Genomic DNA, 19,500 nt, shown 5'->3' with positions numbered 1-19,500 from the left:
TGGTGAAATATTTCAACATTGTCTGTTTTTTGCATGAATTATCACACAATTTTAAATAAACTAAATAAAAGAGGACACAAAAAGTAATACATTCACACAGATTTAAACATATAAGCAGGTTTTTAAATGTAACAAATCTTCCTATTGTTTTGCTGTAACAAAGTACAAGAGGGCCCCCTCGAAATATAATACTTTGGCGCCACCTATTGGTCATTACGCAACTGGAGCTCTCCATCAGGAGCTCTCCATCAGGATATCACACAGGTTGAGGTTCCAGTCAGTGTGCTGCGGATGCTGTCTGGCTGCTTGACAACTCCCCCCCTCCTGCTTTGAGAATGGACTCTTCCTCCTGGCTCAGATGGGCCAGGAGGAAGAGTCCATTCTCAAAGCAGTAATCTGATGTGCCTCCAGTAGTGCATCTGATGAGGAGTTCTCGATTTCTGAGTGAAAAGCACACCCAAACACAACACATGATACATCTCACACAGGTGTGTGTACAAGTGTGTACTTACCTGTAGTGTCATCCTGGTCATCTTGCAGGTGTTCAGTGTCCTCGCTCTCGTCCATCCCAGCTAAGCCCCAGATGAGCCTCAGGTAGCTGAAGAAGAGGAGGACACTGAGGAAGAAAAAGATACTGGCCAAACCCATTACTGCTGACAGCGTTAGGAAGTTGTACAGGAAGTACCTGATGAGGGGGGAGAAGAGTTCATATTTTCATATATATATATATATATACAGTGGAGAGAACAAGTATTTGATACACTGCCGATTTTGCAGGTTTTCCTACTTACAAAGCATGTAGAGGTCTGTCATTTTTATCATAGGTACACTTCAACTGTGAGAGACGGAATCTAAAACAAAAATCCAGAAAATCACATTGTATGATTTTTAAGTAATTAATTCGCATTTTATTGCATGACATAAGTATATGATACATCAGAAAATCAGAACTAAATATTTGGTACAGAAACCTTTGTTTGCAATTACAGAGATCATACGTTTCCTGACTAGGTCTTGACCAGGTTTGCACACACTGCAAAAGGGATTTTGGCCCACTCTTCCATACAGACCTTCTCCAGATCCTTCAGGTTTCGGGGCTGTCGCTGGGCAATACGGACTTTCAGCTCCCTCCAAAGATTTTCTAAATGGGTTCAGGTCTGGAGACTGGCTAGGCCACTCCAGGACCTTGAGATGCTTCTTACGGAGCCACTCCTTAGTTGCCCTGGCTGTGTGTTTTGGGTCATTGTCATGCTGGAAGACCCAGCCACGACCCATCTTCAATGCTCTTACTGAGGGAAGGAGGTTGTTGGCCAAGATCTCGCGATACATGGACCCATCCATCCTCCCCTCAATACGGTGCAGTTGTCCTGTCCCCTTTGCAGAAAAGCATCCCCAAAGAAAGATGTTTCCACCTCCATGCTTCACGGTTGGGATGGTGTTCTTGGGGTTGTACTCATCCTTCTTCTTCCTCCAAACACAGCAAGTGGAGTTTAGACCAAAAAGCTATATTTTTGTCTCATCAGACCACATGACCTTCTCCCATTCCTCCTCTGGATCATCCAGATGGTCATTGGCAAACTTCAGACGGGCCTGGACATGCGCTGGCTTGAGCAGGGGGACCTTGCGTGCACTGCAGGATTTTAATCCATGACGGCGTAGTGTGTTACTGTCACGGTTTCGGCCGAGGCGGCTCCTCCTCCTTGTTCGGGCAGGTTTCGCCGGTCGTCGTCTCATGTTTCGTGTTTGTTTGGTTTTGTCTGTTAGTCACACCTGTTTTGTGTTAGGTCTCATTTAGCACCCTATTTAGTTTCCTTGTTGTTAGGTTTGTGTTGTGTGTGATTGTTCGTGTCGTGGTTGCGCTACCCGTGTCGGTACGCTATTTTTCCTGAGCTTCCTCCTTGTTGTGTGAGGAGAGATTTATGCACCTGTGTGTGCGCTTGTATTTACGCCTGTGTGCGTCTTTTGCCTCCGGGCTGTTTTGGATTACTTTTCGTGCTCAGTAAAGTCTTGGTGGACTTACCCTCTGCTGCCTGCGCCTGATTCCACACCACACCCATACACAGCACCGTGACAGAATCACACACCATTAGATGGAATCAGCAGGAGCACCCGTCGACCCCATGGAGGAGCGTCTCCTTGGACACGAGCACCGGATCAACCGTATCGGGCACGCCTTGGAGGGCGTCATGGACACCCTTCGTCGATGGGAGACCAGCGGGGTTCCCATAGCCCCACCTATCGCACCATCACCTTCACCACCGGACAACCAGCCCGTCCATCGACCGGAACCCAGTGGGATTCGGCTCTCGCTCCCGAGGGCGTACGACGGCACCGCTGCCGGGTGTCAGGGGTTCCTCCTACAAGTGGAGCTCTACATTGCCACCATACACCCGGCGCCCTCGGGATACGAGAGCGTTTCCGCCCTCATCTCCTGTCTCACCGGCAAGGCGTTGGAGTGGGCCAACGCCGAGTGGAGGGGAATAGACGCCGCCACCGTCACCTATGCGGAGTTCTCCCGTCGCTTCCGTGCGGTCTTCGACCATCCACCAGAGGGGAGAGCGGCGGGGGGAACGTCTATTCCACCTCCGACAGGGGATGAGGAGCGCTCAGGCGTTCGCGCTGGAGTTCCGGACTCTAGCGGCTGATGCGGGGTGGAATGAGAGGGCCCTCATAGACCACTTCCCGATGTAGCCTTCGGGAGGACGTCCGCAGGGAGTTAGCCTGCAGGGACAGTACACTAACATTTGACCAGCTGGTGGACATGGCCATCCGACTGGACAACCTGCTGGCGACCCGCGGACGTCCCAGGTGGGGGCCCCCCATTCCACCCTCCAGCGCCTCCGAGCAGTGTCCGATGGAGCTTGGAGGTGCTGGCGCTAGAGGGAGAAGAGGTAGGAGCCCGAGGGGGGCAGTCTCCTGCACCAAGTGTGGGCGCGGAGGGCACACCGCGGCTAGGTGCTGGGGAGGGTCCCCTGGTGAGGGAGAGAGCAGGTCGTACAGTGGGGGAGTCCACCCAGGTGAGTAGGCGCCCTACTTACCCAGAGCTTTCTGTCGTTCACATTACCTTACCTGTTTGTTTCCCACAGGTTGCACCTCGGTCCCAGCATAAGGCGCTAGTCGATTCAGGCGCAGCTGGGAATTTTGTAGACCGGAGATTCTGTGTTAAGTTAGGGATTCCCCTCCTTCCAGTCGACAAACCCTTTCCTGTACATGCCCTAGATAGTCGTCCGTTAGGATCTGGGTTGATTGGGGAGGTCACAGCGCCACCGGATGATGACGCAGGGGGTCATGAGGAGACGATTCAACTCTATCTTATCGACTCTCCTGCGTATCCGGTGGTACTGGGGCTTCCCTGGTTGATGACCCATGATCCTACTATTTCGTGGCGAGAGAAAGCTCTTAAAGGGTGGTCTGCTCAGTGTGAGGGGTTATGTCTGGGTGTTTCCGTAGGGGCGACCTCGGTGGAGAGTCCGAACCAGATGCCAGCACTGCACATTCCTCCTGAGTATGAGGATTTGGCGCTCGTGTTCAGTAAGACCAGAGCGGCACAGTTGCCACCTCATAGACAGGGGGATTGTGCGATAGACCTCCAGACAGGAGCAGCGCTCGCGGAGCCATGTGTATCCTTTGTCACAGGAGGAGAAAAGGGCAATGGAGACTTACATTGCCGAGTCTCTGAGACAGGGATACATACGGGCCTCCACTTCTCCCGCGTCCTCGAGCTTCTTTTTTGTGAAGAAAAAGGATGGAGGTTTGCGTCCGTGTATTGATTACCGCGGTCTCAATCAGGTGACGGTGAAGTACAGCTATCCACTTCCTCTGATTGGGACCATGACGGAGTCCTTACACGGGGCAAGGTTCTTCACAAAATTGGATCTCAGGAGCGCATATAACTTGGTGCGCATTAGGGAGGGCGATGAGTGGAAGACAGCATTTAGTACTACATCCGGCCATTACGAGTATCTCGTCATGCCATATGGGTTAATGAATGCTCCATCAGTCTTCCAATCGTTCATAGACGAACTTTTCCGGGACATGCAGGCGCAGGGAGTAGTGGTGTACATAGATGATATTCTTGTGTACAGTGCTACTCGGGCCGAGCATGTAGCCCTGGTGCGCCGGGTATTGAGGAGACTGTTGGAGCATGACCTGTATGTCAAAGCTGAGAAATGTCTGTTCTTCCAGGAGTCAGTTTCCTTTTTGGGTTACCAGTTGTCTGCGTCAGGGGTGAGAATGGAGGTGGACCGAGTGTCCGCCGTGCGTAATTGGCAAACCCCAACTACGGTTAAAGAGGTGCAGCGGTTCTTGGGTTTTGCGAATTTCTACCGGAGGTTTATCCGGGGTTTTGGACAGGTGGCAGCTCCCATAACGTCTCTTCTGAAAGGGGGTCCGGTGCGCTTGCAGTGGTCAGCTGAGGCGGACAGGGCCTTTGGGAGACTGAAGGACCTGTTTACCTCGGCCCCGGTGTTGGCGCACCCGGATCCCACTTTACCCTTCCAAGTTGAGGTGGACGCGTCTGAGGCCGGTATCGGGGCAGTTCTTTCTCAACGATCCGGTACACCACCTAAGCTCCGCCCCTGTGCTTTTTATTCTAAGAAGCTCAGTCCGGCGGAGCGGAATTATGACGTAGGGGACAGGGAGCTGTTAGCCGTAGTACAGGCCCTAAAGGTGTGGAGGCATTGGCTTGAGGGGGCTCAGCACCCTTTCCTCATTCTGACCGACCATCGTAACCTGGAGTACATTCGGGCAGCTAGGAGACTGAATCCTCGCCAGGCTCGATGGACTATGTTTCTCGCCCGGTTTGTGTTCAAGATCACTTACATCCCTGGGTCCCAGAACGGGAAGGCAGATGCTCTGTCCCGTCGGTATGACACGGAGGAGAGGTGCGTGGAGTCCATTCCCATACTACCGGAGTCTTGTCTGGTGGCACCGGTGGTGTGGGAGGTCGATGCGGAGATCGAGCGGGCGTTACGCACCGAGCCTAGTCCTCCACAGTGTCCGGTGGGTCGGGTGTACGTCCCGCTCGAGGTCCGGGATCGGCTGATTTATTGGGCTCACACGTCCCCCTCCTCTGGACATCCGGGTATTGGCCGGACGGTGCACTGCCTTAGTACGAAGTACTGGTGGCCAACGTTAGCCAGGGATGTGAGGGTTTATGTCTCCTCCTGCTCAGTATGTGCCCAGTGTAAGGCGCCCAGACACTTGCCCAGGGGTAAATTACAGCCCCTGCCCGTTCCACAACGACCCTGGTCTCACCTCTCGGTGGATTTTGTTACCGATCTTCCCTCCTCCCAGGGGAATACCACCATCCTGGTCGTTGTGGATCGGTTCTCGAAGGCCTGTCGTCTCCTTCCCATGCCGGGTCTTCCTACGGCCCTACAGACCGCTGAGGCTCTATTTACTCACGTCTTCCGGCATTACGGGGTGCCCGAGGATATAGTGTCCGATCGAGGCCCCCAGTTTACCTCCAGAGTCTGGAGAGCATTTATGGAACGTTTGGGGGTCTCGGTGAGCCTTACCTCGGGTTACCACCCGGAGAGTAATGGGCAGGTTGAACGAGTCAACCAGGATGTGGGTAGGTTTCTGAGGTCATATTGTCAGGGCCGGCCGGAGGAGTGGGCGAGATATGTGCCCTGGGCCGAGATGGCACAGAACTCTCTCCGCCACTCCTCCACCCAACTAACCCCTTTTCAGTGTGTATTAGGGTACCAGCCGGTTCTGGCACCATGGCATGAGAGCCAGATCGAGGCCCCCGCTGTGGATGAGTGGGTGCGGCGCTCGGAGGAGACGTGGGACGCTGCACACGTCCATCTGCAGCGTGCCATACGTCGACAGAAGACGAGCGCCGACCTACACCGCAGTGAGGGGCCAGTGTACGCACCTGGAGATCGAGTCTGGCTCTCAACCAGAAACCTGCCCCTCCGCCTGCCCTGCCGGAAGCTGGGTCGGCGGTTTGTGGGGCCTTTTAAAGTCCTGAGGAGATTGAACGAGGTGAGTTACAGGTTAGAACTACCTATTGATTACAAGAATATTAACCCCTCGTTCCATGTGTCTCTCCTCAGGCCGGTGGTAGCTGGTCCACTCCAGGACTTTGGACATCGAGGGGGCTCCGGCGTACACGGTTCGGACCATCCTGGATTCGAGACGCCGGATGGGGGGTCTCCAATATCTCGTGGAGTGGGAGGGGTACGGTCCGGAGGAGCGGTGCTGGGTGCCAAGGAGGGACATTCTGGATCCGTCCCTGATGACCGAATTCCATCGTGGTCATCCTACGCGCCCTGCTCCGCGTCCCCCTGGTCGTCCCCGAGGCCGGAGGCGGCGCGCGTCAAGGGGGGGGTACTGTCACGGTTTCGGCCGAGGCGGCTCCTCCTCCTTGTTCGGGCAGGTTTCGCCGGTCGTCATCTCCGGAGTTCTAGCTGCCACCGCTCGATGTTTCGTGTTTGTTTGGTTTTGTCTGTTAGTCACACCTGTTTTGTGTTAGGTCTCATTTAGCACCCTATTTAGTTTCCTTGTTGTTAGGTTTGTGTTGTGTGTGATTGTTCGTGTCGTGGTTGCGCTACCCGTGTCGGTACGCTATTTTTCCTGAGCTTCCTCCTTGTTGTGTGAGGAGAGATTTATGCACCTGTGTGTGCGCTTGTATTTATGCCTGTGTGCGTCTTTTGCCTCCGGGCTGTTTTGGATTACTTTTCGTGCTCAGTAAAGTCTTGGTGGACTTACCCTCTGCTGCCTGCGCCTGATTCCACACCACACCCATACACAGCACCGTGACAGTTACTAATGGTTTTCTTTGAGACTGTGGTCCCAGCTCTCTTCAGATCATTGACCAGGTCCTGACGTGAAGTTCTGGGCTGATCCCTCACCTTCCTCATGATCTTTGATGCCCCACGAGGTGAGATCTTGCATGGAGCCCCAGACCGAGGGTGATTAACCGTCATCTTGAACTTCTTCCATTTTCTAATAATTGCGCCAACAGTTGTTGCCGTCTCACCAAGCTGGTTGGTTATTGTCCTGTAGCCCATCCCAGCCTTGTGCAGGTCTACAATTGTATCCCTGATGTCCTTACACAGCTCTCTGGTCTTGGCCATTGTGGAGAGGTTGGAGTCTGTTTGATTGAGTGTGTGGACAGGTGTCTTTTATACAGGTAACGAGTTCAAACAGGTGCAGTTACTATAGGTAATGAGTGGAGAACAGGAGGGCTTCTTAAAGAAAAACTAACAGGTCTGTGAGAGCCGGAATTCTTAATGGTTGGTAGGTGATCAAATAGTTATGTCATGCAATAAAATGCAAATTAATTACTTTAAAATCATACAATGTGATTTTCTGGATTTTTGTTTTAGATTCCGTCTCTCACAGTTGAAGTGTACCAATGATAAAAATTACAGACCTCTACATGCTTTGTAAGTAGGAAAACCTGCAAAATCGGCAGTGTATCAAATACTTGTTCTCCCCACTGTATATATATATATATATATATATGTATATATATTTTTTGTAAATCAAAATGTAAATGATTTAATATGAGGTAAAGCTAACCTTATGCCAGTGAAGTCAGCATGAATGTAGAGCTGTGCTGAGTAGATCTGCACCCTCTGAGACTGGATCTCAATGATGGCTCCTATAGAGGGGGCATACTACAGAGAGAGAGGGATTAGCCCTGTACACACACATACACACACTCATACACACACACACACACACACTCACACACACACACTGGGCGGCCAGAGACTCACAGAATCCTCTCTGTATTGGGAGAAGAGCTCCACCTCTACCAGCTGTCTCTGGTCCGCAGTCTGGAGCAGGCCGGAGCGATACCGCAGCATCGTCTGACAGGAACAGGACACGGAGAAGGGGGGGGGGGGAACACAGCATCTCATGCATATTTGACTTTATTGTCCATTGCCACATTCCTCTGTCATAAAACATATTACAATGTTATGACCACTACATAAGAGATGTCATAAGCAGTTATATAGTTATGTTTAACTATTTAAGAGATGTCATAAGCAGTCATAGCATGCAGTATGACAGCTGCATGGGAGGTCAGTGTGCGGCAGCGGCGAGAGCAGGAGCTGAGCTGCCTTACCTGAGTCAGAGAGGCAGACCAACAGGGTGGTCAATTTACCAACACAGGACAATCAGAGTCCATTATTGGTTACTGTGAGTATTTAAATGTGCAGCTGATTTGTACAGATTCAGAAGATATTGATTAATCCCCATTGCTGGGCAATTTGGTTGCAGCAGTATAAAAAAATCGAACATATACTCAAATCACACCACACCAATACAGATCAAAACAGATAGTTAAAAAGTGCAAAGCAGAGTTAATATGCAAATGTTAGATGCACAAGCCCTGTCTGGAGTAACAGGAAATCTTAACCATGAACATTCCTGATTGGCTGGCAACTCGGGCATCTCCAGCTCCAGAGAGATCTGATAGGGCTGGCTGTATGTCATCGCCTTCAGTGGGAGGGTTCAAATGAGTTCAAACATCATAATGAAAACCTCCCAATTCATTCTGTTGATTGGCAAGACTTTTCTATACGTTACATACGCTAAGGCTAATGAAGGTGGGTGGATAAACAGTGTATAAAGGATCACCTGGTTCTTGCCATTCCTCAGGAGAGAGACGTAGGCAGTGGGGAAGGAGCAGAGAAGGGAAGCTGAGGAGTCACAGTCCGTCCTGCAAAAGGAAAGGAAAATAATTGAATTCCTATTGCAAAAGTATGTACTGAGGTGTGAGAGAGAGAGAGAGAGAGAGAGAGAGAGAGAGAGAGAGAGAGAGAGAGAGAGAGAGAGAGAGAGAGAGAGAGAGAGAGAGAGAGAGAGAGAGAGAGAGAGAGAGAGAGAGAGAGAGAGAGAGAGACGAGACAGACAGACAGACAGACAGACAGACAGACAGACAGACAGACAGACAGACAGACAGACAGACAGACAGACAGACAGACAGACAGACAGACAGACAGAGAGAGTGTGTGAGATAGAGAGACAGACAGACAGACAGACAGACAGACAGACAGGCAGACAGACAGACAGACAGACAGACAGACAGACAGACAGACAGAGAGAGAGAGAGAAAGAGAGACAGAGAGAGCATGTGTGTGAGAGAGAGAGTCTGTATGCGTGAGAGAGTGAGTGTGTGAGACACACTTGCAGTAGTAGTGGACAGGTGAACTGTAGGTGGCTAGGGGCATGTATGAGTAGTAGAAGCTCCCGTAGAGGAAGATGGTGGTCAGTAGCAACAGTCCCAGAGCACACAGTAACAACGCTCCCTGTAACACCATCTTACACGCCTGCAGCGTTACCGTCATAACCGTGTCCTGGAGCCAGAGCAGTGCAGGTCCAACTGGATCACCTGACCCATAATGACCTCCAGTGCCCATAGGTTCACTTCCTGTGTCCATCTCTGGAGTGTGGATGATCTGTTCTGATGCGCGATAGAACTTCTCGGGTCAAGCTATCCTGTCAGGTCCCCATGAGTCTTCCTTTAAGAGTGCTTGATCTATTCTATGAACAGGGAGACCTATAGTGCATTCGTAAAGTATTCAGACCCCTTCCCTTTTTCCACATTTTGTTACGTTACAGCCTTATTCAAAAATGTTTTATCCCTCATCAATCTACACACAATACCCCATTATGACAAAGTGAAAACAGGTTTTTTGACATTTTTGCAAATTGATTACAAATAAAAAACAGAAATACCTTATTTACATAAGTATTCAGGCCCTTTGCTATGAGACTTGAAATTTAGCTCAGGTGCATCCTATTTCCATTGATCATCCTTGAGATGTTTCTACAACTTGATTGGAGTCCACCTGTGGTAAATTAAATTGATTGGACATGATTTGGAAAGGCACACACACCTGTCTATATAAGGTCCCACAGTTGACAGTGCATGTCAGAGCAAAAACCAAGCCATGAGGATGAAGGAATTGTCCGTAGAGCTCCGAGACAGGATTGGGGAAGGGTACCAAAAAATTTCTGCAGCATTGAAGGTCCCCAAGAACACAGTAGCCTCCATCATTCTTAAATGGAATAAGTTTGGAACCACCAAGACTCTTCCTAGAGCTGGCAGCCCGGGCAAACTGAGCAATCGGGGGAGAAGGGCCTTGGTCAGGGAGGTGACCAAGAACCCGATGGTCACTCTGAAAGAGCTCCAGAGTTCCTCTGTGGAGATGGGAGAACCATCCAGAAGGACAAACATCTCTGCAGCACTCTACTGTGAGGGACATTTTTATTGTCTGAAGAGATAGCCTTGAATTGTACACAGCATCTCCTCTCACTCTATCTTGTTTAGTGCAGGTGACTGTGACCTCCTCCTCAGACCAATTGTCAGTGTATGCCCAGAACATTGCTCTGGGAACCAAAGGAGTATCTCAGTTTCAAGGTCCCAGCTTTGAAAGAGGTATCAGTCGTGAGGTATCAGTCGTGAGGTATCAGTCAGTCACATGCAGGAACCAACGTTAATAATGAATAATGAATAATGTAAACCTCTCCGGCCGTGATAATAAAGAGTGATTCATTTAATATTGACTTCAGGTGTCCATGGTGTTGAATTTCCACCACAATCTTGGCGTCACGAACAATCAGTGATTCCACCGGTGGCATCCCAGTGAAGGTCTGCGAGGAAACACCGGTGGCACATTCCGCGTGAAGGCGTGAGGGAAATTCAAGTCTGACCAACGACGACGTGGACCCGCCCAGACCAGACTTTCACTGTGAGCTGCCCAGGGGAAGACACCTGATCCGCGAACCTCTGAGGGACACGTCTACTGAATTTCAGTAAGTCCATTTCAATGAATTTGTATAAAACATAATTTAAAATTTAAAATAAAACTAACCATAAAAAGGAAGTAAGGTACCATAGTCTTAAGAATGCTATAGCTAGTCTTAGGAGAAGGCTAGAGTGAGGGCAGAAAAAGCCCCACTGACAATTGTTTGTAGGCATTTATGAGAAGTGTCTACGTGGTCTGAGAACCACTGATAATAGCACAAGGTGTTATTGAGAACGAGGTGTTATTCTATATGTTTAGGAAGTAGCAGCAAGACTATAGAGTCTACAGAGATTATAGAGACTATATAGACTAGAGACTATAGAGAGTATAGACTGAGAGGTTATAGAGACTATAGAGAGTATAGACTGAGAGGTTATAGAGACTATAGAGAGTATAGACTGAGAGGTTATAGAGACTATAGAGAGTATAGACTGAGAGTTATAGAGACTATAGAGAGTATAGACTGAGAGGTTATAGAGACTATAGAGAGTATAGACTGAGAGGTTATAGAGACTATAGAGACTATAGACTGAGAGGTTATAGAGACTATAGAGACTATAGAGAGTATAGACTGAGAGGTTATAGAGACTATAGAGACTATAGACACTCAGAGACTATAGAGAGTATATGGACTATAAAGAGCACCGTTGAAGATACATACAGTGCCTTCGGAAAGTATTCAGACCCCTTGACTTTTTCCACATTTTGTTATGTTACAGCCTTATTCTAAAATAGATTAAATAAATAAAAATCCTCAGCAATCTACACACAATACCCCATAATGACAAATCAAAACAAGTTAAACATTTTTTGCGAATTTAGTAAAAATAAAAACAGAAATACCTTATTTACATCAGTATTCAGACACTTTGCTATGAGACTCGAAATTGAGCTCAGGTGCATCCTGTTTCCATTGATCATCCTTGAGATGTTTCTACAACTTGATTGGAGGCTACCTATGGTAAATTCAATTAATTGGACATGATTTGGAAGGCACACAACTGTCTATCAAAGTTCCCACAGTTGACAGTGCATGTCACAGCAAAAACCAAGCCATGAGGTTGAAGGAATTGTCCGTAGAGCTCCGAGACAGGATTGTGTCGAGGCACAAATCTGGGGAAGAGTACCAAAACATTTCTGCAGCATTGACAGTCCCCAAGAACACAGAGGCCTCCATCATTCTTAAACTGAAGAAGTTTGGAACCACCAAGATTCTTCCTAGAGCTGGCCGCCCGACCAAACTGAGCAATCGGGGGAGAAGGGCCTTGGTCAGAGAGGTGACCAAGAACCCGATGGTCACCCTGACAGAGCTCCAGAGTTCGTCTGTGGAGATGGGAGAACCTTCCAGAAGGACAACCATCTCTGTAGCGCTCCACTAATCAGGCCTTTATGGTAGAGTGGCCAGACGCAAGCCACTCCTCAGTAAAAGGCACATGACAGCCTGCTTGGAGACAAAAAGAACCTAAAGACTCTCAGAGAAACAAGATTCTCTGGTCTGATGAAACCAAGATGGAACTCTTTGGCCTGAATGACAAGCGTCACATCTGGAGGAAACCTGGCACCATCCCTACTGTGAAGCATGGTGGTGGCAGTATCATGCTGTGGGGATGTTTTTCAGCGGCAGGGACTGGGAGACTAGTCAGGATTGAGGCAAAGATGAACGGAGCAAAGTACAAAGAGATCCTTGATGAAAACCTTCTCCAGAGCGCTCAGGACCTGACTGGGGCGAAGGTTCACCTTCCAACAGGACAATGACCCTAAGCACATAGCCAAGACAATGCAGGAGTAGCTTCGGGACAAGTCTCTGAATGTCCTTGAGTGGCCCAGCCAGAGCCCAGACGTGAACCCGATCGAACATCTCTGGAGAGACCTGAAAATGTAGAAGGATTACTGTTATACTATTCCAGGTATTCCTTAAAGAGGTAGGGTTTCAAGTGACTCCGGAAGGTGGTCAGTGACTCCGCTGTCCTGGCGTCGTGGGTGAGCTTGTTCCACCATTGGGGTGCCAGAGCAGCGAATAGCTTTGACTGGGCTGAGCGGAAACTGTGCTTCCATAGAGGTAGGGGGGCTAGCAGGCCAGAGGTGGATGAACGTAGTGCCCTCGTTTGGGTGTAGGGTCTGATCAGAGCCTGAAGGTAAGGAGGTGCCGTTCCCCTCACAACTCCGTAGGCAAGCACCATGGTTTTGTAGTAGATGCGAGCTTCAACTGGAAGCCAGTGGAGTGTGCGGAGGAGCGGGTGACATGAGAGAACTTGGGAAGGTTGAACACCAGACGGGCTGCAGCGTCCTGGATAAGTTGTAGGGGTTTAATGGCACAGGCAGGGAGCCCAGCCAACAGCGAGTTGCAGTAATCCAGACGGGAGATGACAAGTGCCTGGATTAGGACCTGTGCCGCATTCTGTGTAAGGTAGGGTCGTACTCTGCGAATGTTGTAGAGCATGAACCTGCAGGATCAGGTCACTGCTTTGATGTTAGTGGAGAACGACAGGGTGTTTCCCAGGGTCACGCCAAGGTTCTTTGCACTCTGGGAGGAGGACACAGTGGAGTTGTCAACCGTGATGGCAAGATCATGGAGCGGGCAGTCCTTCCCCGGGAGGAAGAGCAGCTCCGTCCTGCCGAGGTTCAGCTTGAAGTGGTGATCCGACATCCACACTGATATGTCTGCCAGACATGCAGAGATGCGATTCGCCACCTGGTTATCAGAAGGGGGAAAGGAGAAAATGAATTGTGTGTCGTCTGCGTAGCAATGATAGGAGAGACCATGTGAGGATATGACAGAGCCAAGTGACTTGGTGTATAGAGAGAATAGGAGAGGGCCTAGAACTGAGCCCTGAGAGAGATTCTCGCCACGCCACCTGGTAGGAGCGACCTATCAGGTAGGACGCAATCCAAGAGTGAGCAGCGCCGGAGATGCCCAACTCGGAGAGGGTGGAGAGGAGGATCTAAAAGGCCTAGAAGGTCTAGAAGGATAAGAGCAGAGGAGAGAGAGTTAGCTTTAGCAGTGCGGAGAGCCTCCGTGACACAGAGAAGAGCAGTCTCAGTTGAATGACCAGTTGTGAAACCTGACTGGTTTGGATCAAGAAGGTCATTCTGAGTTAGATAGCAGGAGAGTTGGCTAGAGACGGCACGCTCAAGAGTTTTGGAGAGAAAAGAAAGAAGGGATACTGGTCTGTAGTTGTTGAAATCGGAGGGATCAAGTGTAGGTTTTTTGAGGAGGGGTGCAACTCTCGCTCTCTTGAAGACGGAAGGGACATGGCCAGCGGTCAAGGATGAGTTGATGAATGAGGTGAGGTAAGGGAGAAGGTCTCCAGAAATGGTCTGGAGAAGAGAGGAGGGGATAGGGTCAAGCGGGCAGGTTGTTGGACGGCCGGCCGTCACAAGTTGCAAGATTTCATCTGGAGAGAGAGGGGAGAAAGAAGTCAAAGCATCGTGTAGGGCAGTGTGAGCAGGACCAGCGGTGTCATTTAACTTAATAAATGAGGTTCGGATGTCGTCAACTTTCTTTTTTAAATGGTTGACGAAGTCATCCACAGAGAGGGAGGAGGGAGGGGGAGGAGGAGGAGGATTCAGCAGGGAGGAGAAGGTGGCAAAGAGCTTCCTAGGGTTAAAGGCAGAGGCTTGAAATTTAGAGTGGTAGAAAGTGGCTTTAGCAGCAGAAACAGAGGAAGAAAATGTAGAGAGGAGGGAGTGAAAAGATGACAGATCCGCAGGGAGTCTAGTTTTTCTCCATTTCCGCTCGGCTGCCCGGAGCCCTCTTCTGTCAGCTCGCAATGAGTCGTCAAGCCACAGAGCAGGAGGGGAGGACTGAGCCGGCCGGGAGGATAGGGGACATAGAGAGTCAAAAGATGCAGAAAGGGAGGAGAGGAGGGTTGAGGAGGCAGAATCAGGAGATCGGAGGGAGAAGGATTTAGCTGAGGGAAGAGATGATAGGATGGAAGAGAAGAGAGTAGCGGGAGAGAGAGAGCGAAGGTTGCGACAGCACATTACCATCTGAGTAGGGGCAGAGTGAGTAGTGTTGGAGGAGAGCGAGAGAGAAAAGGATACAAAGTAGTGGTCGGAGACTTGGAGGGGAGTTGCAGTGAGATTAGTAGAAGAACAGCATCTAGTAAAGATGAGGTCAAGCGTATTGCCTGCCTTGTGAGTAGGGGGGGACGGTGAGAGGGTGAGGTCAAAAGAGGAAAGGAGTGGAAAGACATGAGGCTGGGTGTAGTCACTGCCAAAGGTGCTTCAACAAAGTACTGAGTAAAGGGTCTGAATAGTTATGTAAATTTAATATTTCAGTTTTTAAAAAATATATAAATTAGCAAACATTTCTAAAAACCTTTTTTTGCTTTGTCATTATGGGGTATTGTGTGTAGATTGATGAGGGGGGAAATAACAATTTAATCAATTTTAGAATAAGGCTGTAACATAACAAAATGTGGAAAAAGTCAATGGGTCTGAATACTTTCTGAATGCACTCTATATGTGAGGGCTTATGAGAAGAGGCTAGTGTAACCAAACTACATCAGATGATGAGATGAGAGAAGTTTGTCAAGATAGAGAGTTTGGAGAATACAGAATATTCCTAAAAAGCTGATTTATGAAGGACCTAATTCAACAATCGACACTAATTTTACAAAAATATACCAACATTAACATGAAATTACACTTTTAATATTGCTATTAAATGATACAACTGGGTGGAAAGATATAGTCCCATATGAATAAACTCTGACTGTTGCTGACATAGAGAGCACCCTGCTAAAGCATTACAACTCACCTCCAAATGTCTCAATGACTTCGGATATTGGTGTATGTCACACCCTGGCTCTGGGACTCTATATGTTGAGCCAGGGTGTGTTCATTCTATGTGTTCATTTTCTATGTTGGGTATTCTAAGTTGTTCTATGTCTATGTTGGCCAGAGTGGCTCCCAATCAGAGGCAACGAGTGTCAGCTGTTGTGGGTTGTCTCTGATTGGGAGCCATATTTAAACTGTATGTTTTCCCTTGGGTGTTGTGGGTTTTGTTCCGTGTCGGTATTGTTAACCGTGGACTTCACGAGTCGTGTTTTGTTAGTACTTTAATTAAATAAAGTCATGTTTGTTTCACACGCTGCGCCTTGGTCTACTCACTCCTACGACGATCGGGACAGAAAAACCCACCATACCAGGACCAAGCAGCGTGTCCAGGAACACACGCAGGAGGTGACTCTTGTGGATGTCCTCCTCGGTTGGGGGCAGATTACTGAGGAGGAGGCCGTCCGGTACCGGAAGGCGATAAAGGGGGAGACCCAGGCAGGAGAGGAGCAGCGGCGCCAAACGGGTCAACGTCGGACAGGCGAGAGGCAACCCCAAGAAATTTTTAGGGGGGGGCACACGGCATGGGCGACTGGGCAGCAGGAGGCTGCCACAGGGCGAAAGGGGAGACGAGGAGAGAAGGCCACCGGGTTACGGGAGCCATTGGCGAGAGGAGGGAAGGAAGTTGTAGAGGCACGGCGAGAGGTACTGAGGTGTATTGCCAGTCCGGTCCGGCCCGTTCCTGATCCCCGTTTAAGGCCAGTGGTGTGTGTTCCCAGTACGGTCCGGCCTGTTCCTGCTCCACGCACCAAGCCTACGGTGTGCGTCGCCAGCCCTGCCCGGCCTGTCCCTGCTCCACGCACCAAGCCTACGGTGTGCGTCGCCAGCCCTGTCCGGCCTGTCCCTGCTCCACGCACCAAGCCTACGGTGTGCGTCGTCAGCCCAGCCCGTCCTGTTCCTGCTCCACGCACCAAACCTACGGTGTGCGTCGCCAGCCCAGCCCGGCCTGTCCCTGCTCCACGCACCAAGCCTACGGTGTGCGTCGCCAGCCCTGCCCGGCCTGTTCCTGCTCCACGCACCAAGACTACGGTGTGCGTCGACAGCCCAGCCCGGCCTGTCCCTGCTCCACGCACCAAGCCTACGGTGTGCGTCGACAGCCCAGCCCGGCCTGTTCCTGCTCCACGCACCAAGCCTACGGTGTGCGTCGCCAGCCCTGCCCGGCCTGTTCCTGCTCCACGCACCAAGTCTACTGTGTGCGTCGACAGCCCAGCCCGGCCTGTTCCTGCTCCACGCACCAAGCCTACGGTGTGCGTCGCCAGCCCTGTCCGGCCTGTCCCTGCTCCACGCACCAAGCCTACGGTGTGCGTCGCCAGCCCTGCCCGGCCTGTCCCTGCTCCACGCACCAAGCCTACGGTGTGCGTCGCCAGCCCAGCCCGGCCTGTCCCTGCTCCACGCACCAAGCCTACGGTGTGCGTCGCCAGCCCAGCCCGGCCTGTTCCTGCTCCACGCACCAAGACTACGGTGTGCGTCGACAGCCCAGCCCGGCCTGTCCCTGCTCCACGCACCAAGCCTACGGTGTGCGTCGACAGCCCAGCCCGGCCTGTTCCTGCTCCACGCACAAAGCCTACGGTGTGCGTCGCCAGCCCCTGCCCGGCCTGTTCCTGCTCCACGCACCAAGCCTACTGTGTGCGTCGACAGCCCAGCCCGGCCTGTTCCTGCTCCACGCACCAAGCCTACGGTGTGCGTCGCCAGCCCCTGTCCGGCCTGTCCCTGCTCCACGCACCAAGCCTACGGTGTGCGTTCGCCAGCCCTGCCCGGCCTGTTCCTGCTCCACGCACCAAGCCTACGGTGTGCGTCGACAGCCCGGCCCGGCCTGTCCCTGCTCCACGCACCAAACCTACGGTGTGCGTCGCCAGCCCAGCCCGGCCTGTTCCTGCTCCACGCACCAAGCCTACGGTGTGCGTCGCCAGCCCTGCCCGGCCTGTCCCTGCTCCACGCACCAAGCCTACGGTGTGCGTCGCCAGCCCTGTCCGGCCTGTCCCTGCTCCACGCACCAAGCCTACGGTGTGCGTCGTCAGCCCAGCCCGGCCTGTTCCTGCTCCACGCACCAAACCTACGGTGTGCGTCGCCAGCCCGGCCTGTCCCTGCTCCACGCACCAAGCCTACGGTGTGCGTCGCCAGCCCAGCCCGGCCTGTTCCTGCTCCACGCACCAAGACTACGGTGTGCGTCGACAGCCCAGCCCGGCCTGTCCCTGCTCCACGCACCAAGCCTACGGTGTGCGTCGACAGCCCAGCCCGGCCTGTTCCTGCTCCACGCACCAAGCCTACGGTGTGCGTCGCCAGCCCTGCCCGGCCTGTTCCTGCTCCACGCACCAAGCCTACTGTGTGCGTCGACAGCCCAGCCCGGCCTGTTCCTGCTCCACGCACCAAGCCTACGGTGTGCGTCGCCAGCCCTGTCCGGCCTGTCCCTGCTCCACGCACCAAGCCTACGGTGTGCGTCGCCAGCCCTGCCCGGCCTGTTCCTGCTCCACGCACCAAGCCTACGGTGTGCGTCGCCAGCCCAGCCCGGCCTGTCCCTGCTCCACGCACCAAGCCTACGGTGTGCGTCGCCAGCCCAGCCCGGCCTGTTCCTGCTCCACGCACCAAGACTACGGTGTGCGTCGACAGCCCAGCCCGGCCTGTCCCTGCTCCACGCACCAAGCCTATGGTGTGCGTCGACAGCCCAGCCCGGCCTGTTCCTGCTCCACGCACCAAGCCTACGGTGTGCGTCGCCAGCCCTGCCCAGCCTGTTCCTGCTCCACGCACCAAGCCTACTGTGTGCGTCGACAGCCCAGCCCGGCCTGTTCCTGCTCCACGCACCAAGCCTACGGTGTGCGTCGCCAGCCCTGTCCGGCCTGTCCCTGCTCCACGCACCAAGCCTACGGTGTGCGTCGCCAGCCCTGCCCGGCCTGTTCCTGCTCCACGCACCAAGCCTACGGTGTGCGTCGACAGCCCGGCCCGGCCTGTCCCTGCTCCACGCACCAAACCTACGGTGTGCGTCGCCAGCCCAGCCCGGCCTGTTCCTGCTCCACGCACCAAGCCTACGGTGTGCGTCGCCAGCCCTGCCCGGCCTGTCCCTGCTCCACGCACCAAGCCTGCGGTGTGCGTCGCCAGCCCTGTCCGGCCTGTCCCTGCTCCACGCACCAAGTCTACGGTGCGCGTCGCCAGCCCGGTCCGGCCTGTTCCTGCCACTCGCACCAAGTCTACGGTGCGCGTCGCCAGCCGGCCCGGCCCGTTCGCCACTCGCACCAAGCCAGGGGTGCGAAGTCGTCAGTCCGGCACAACCCGTGCCTGGGTCATCGGTGCCAATTCAGGTACCGCTCTACTGCTCCACTAAGGAGCTGAAGCCTACCGCTCCTGCTACGTCCAGTCCAGCTCCAGCCAGCGGGGCCAGACCGGACCAGGGGCGCTATGGGGGTTTGTTGGAGGGTGGTGGGCAAGCCCGAGCCGGAGCGCCGCCGAGGAGGTATGCCCGCCCAGCCCTCCCCTGTTTTGCTTTAGTTGAGGCGCGGTCGCAGTCCGCGCCTTTAGGGAGTACTGTCACACCCTGGCTCTGGGACTCTATATGTTGAGCCAGGGTGTGTTCATTCTATGTGTTCATTTTCTATGTTGGGTATTCTAAGTTGTTCTATGTCTATGTTGGCCAGAGTGGCTCCCAATCAGAGGCAACGAGTGTCAGCTGTTGTGGGTTGTCTCTGATTGGGAGCCATATTTAAACTGTATGTTTTCCCTTGGGTGTTGTGGGTTTTGTTCCGTGTCGGTATTGTTAACCGTGGACTTCACGAGTCGTGTTTTGTTAGTACTTTAATTAAATAAAGTCATGTTTGTTTCACACGCTGCGCCTTGGTCTACTCACTCCTACGACGATCGTGACAGTGTAGAGATAGAATTGGGCTACTGTTTCAAT

At 52.2% G+C, this 19,500-nt stretch overlaps 1 pseudogene; it reads right to left on the bottom strand.

Annotated features, from left to right (window-relative positions):
• Window positions 1-409: 409 nt before the first annotated feature.
• LOC121535670 lies at window positions 410-9,404 on the bottom strand (annotated as a pseudogene).
• Between the last annotated feature and the right edge of the window lie 10,096 nt (window positions 9,405-19,500).

The sequence above is a fragment of the Coregonus clupeaformis genome, chromosome 2 (assembly GCF_020615455.1).
Source record: "Coregonus clupeaformis isolate EN_2021a chromosome 2, ASM2061545v1, whole genome shotgun sequence".
Lineage (NCBI taxonomy): Eukaryota > Metazoa > Chordata > Actinopteri > Salmoniformes > Salmonidae > Coregonus > Coregonus clupeaformis.
The sequence above is the reverse complement of the archived record's forward strand: the minus strand, read 5'-3'. Positions and strand labels throughout refer to the sequence as shown.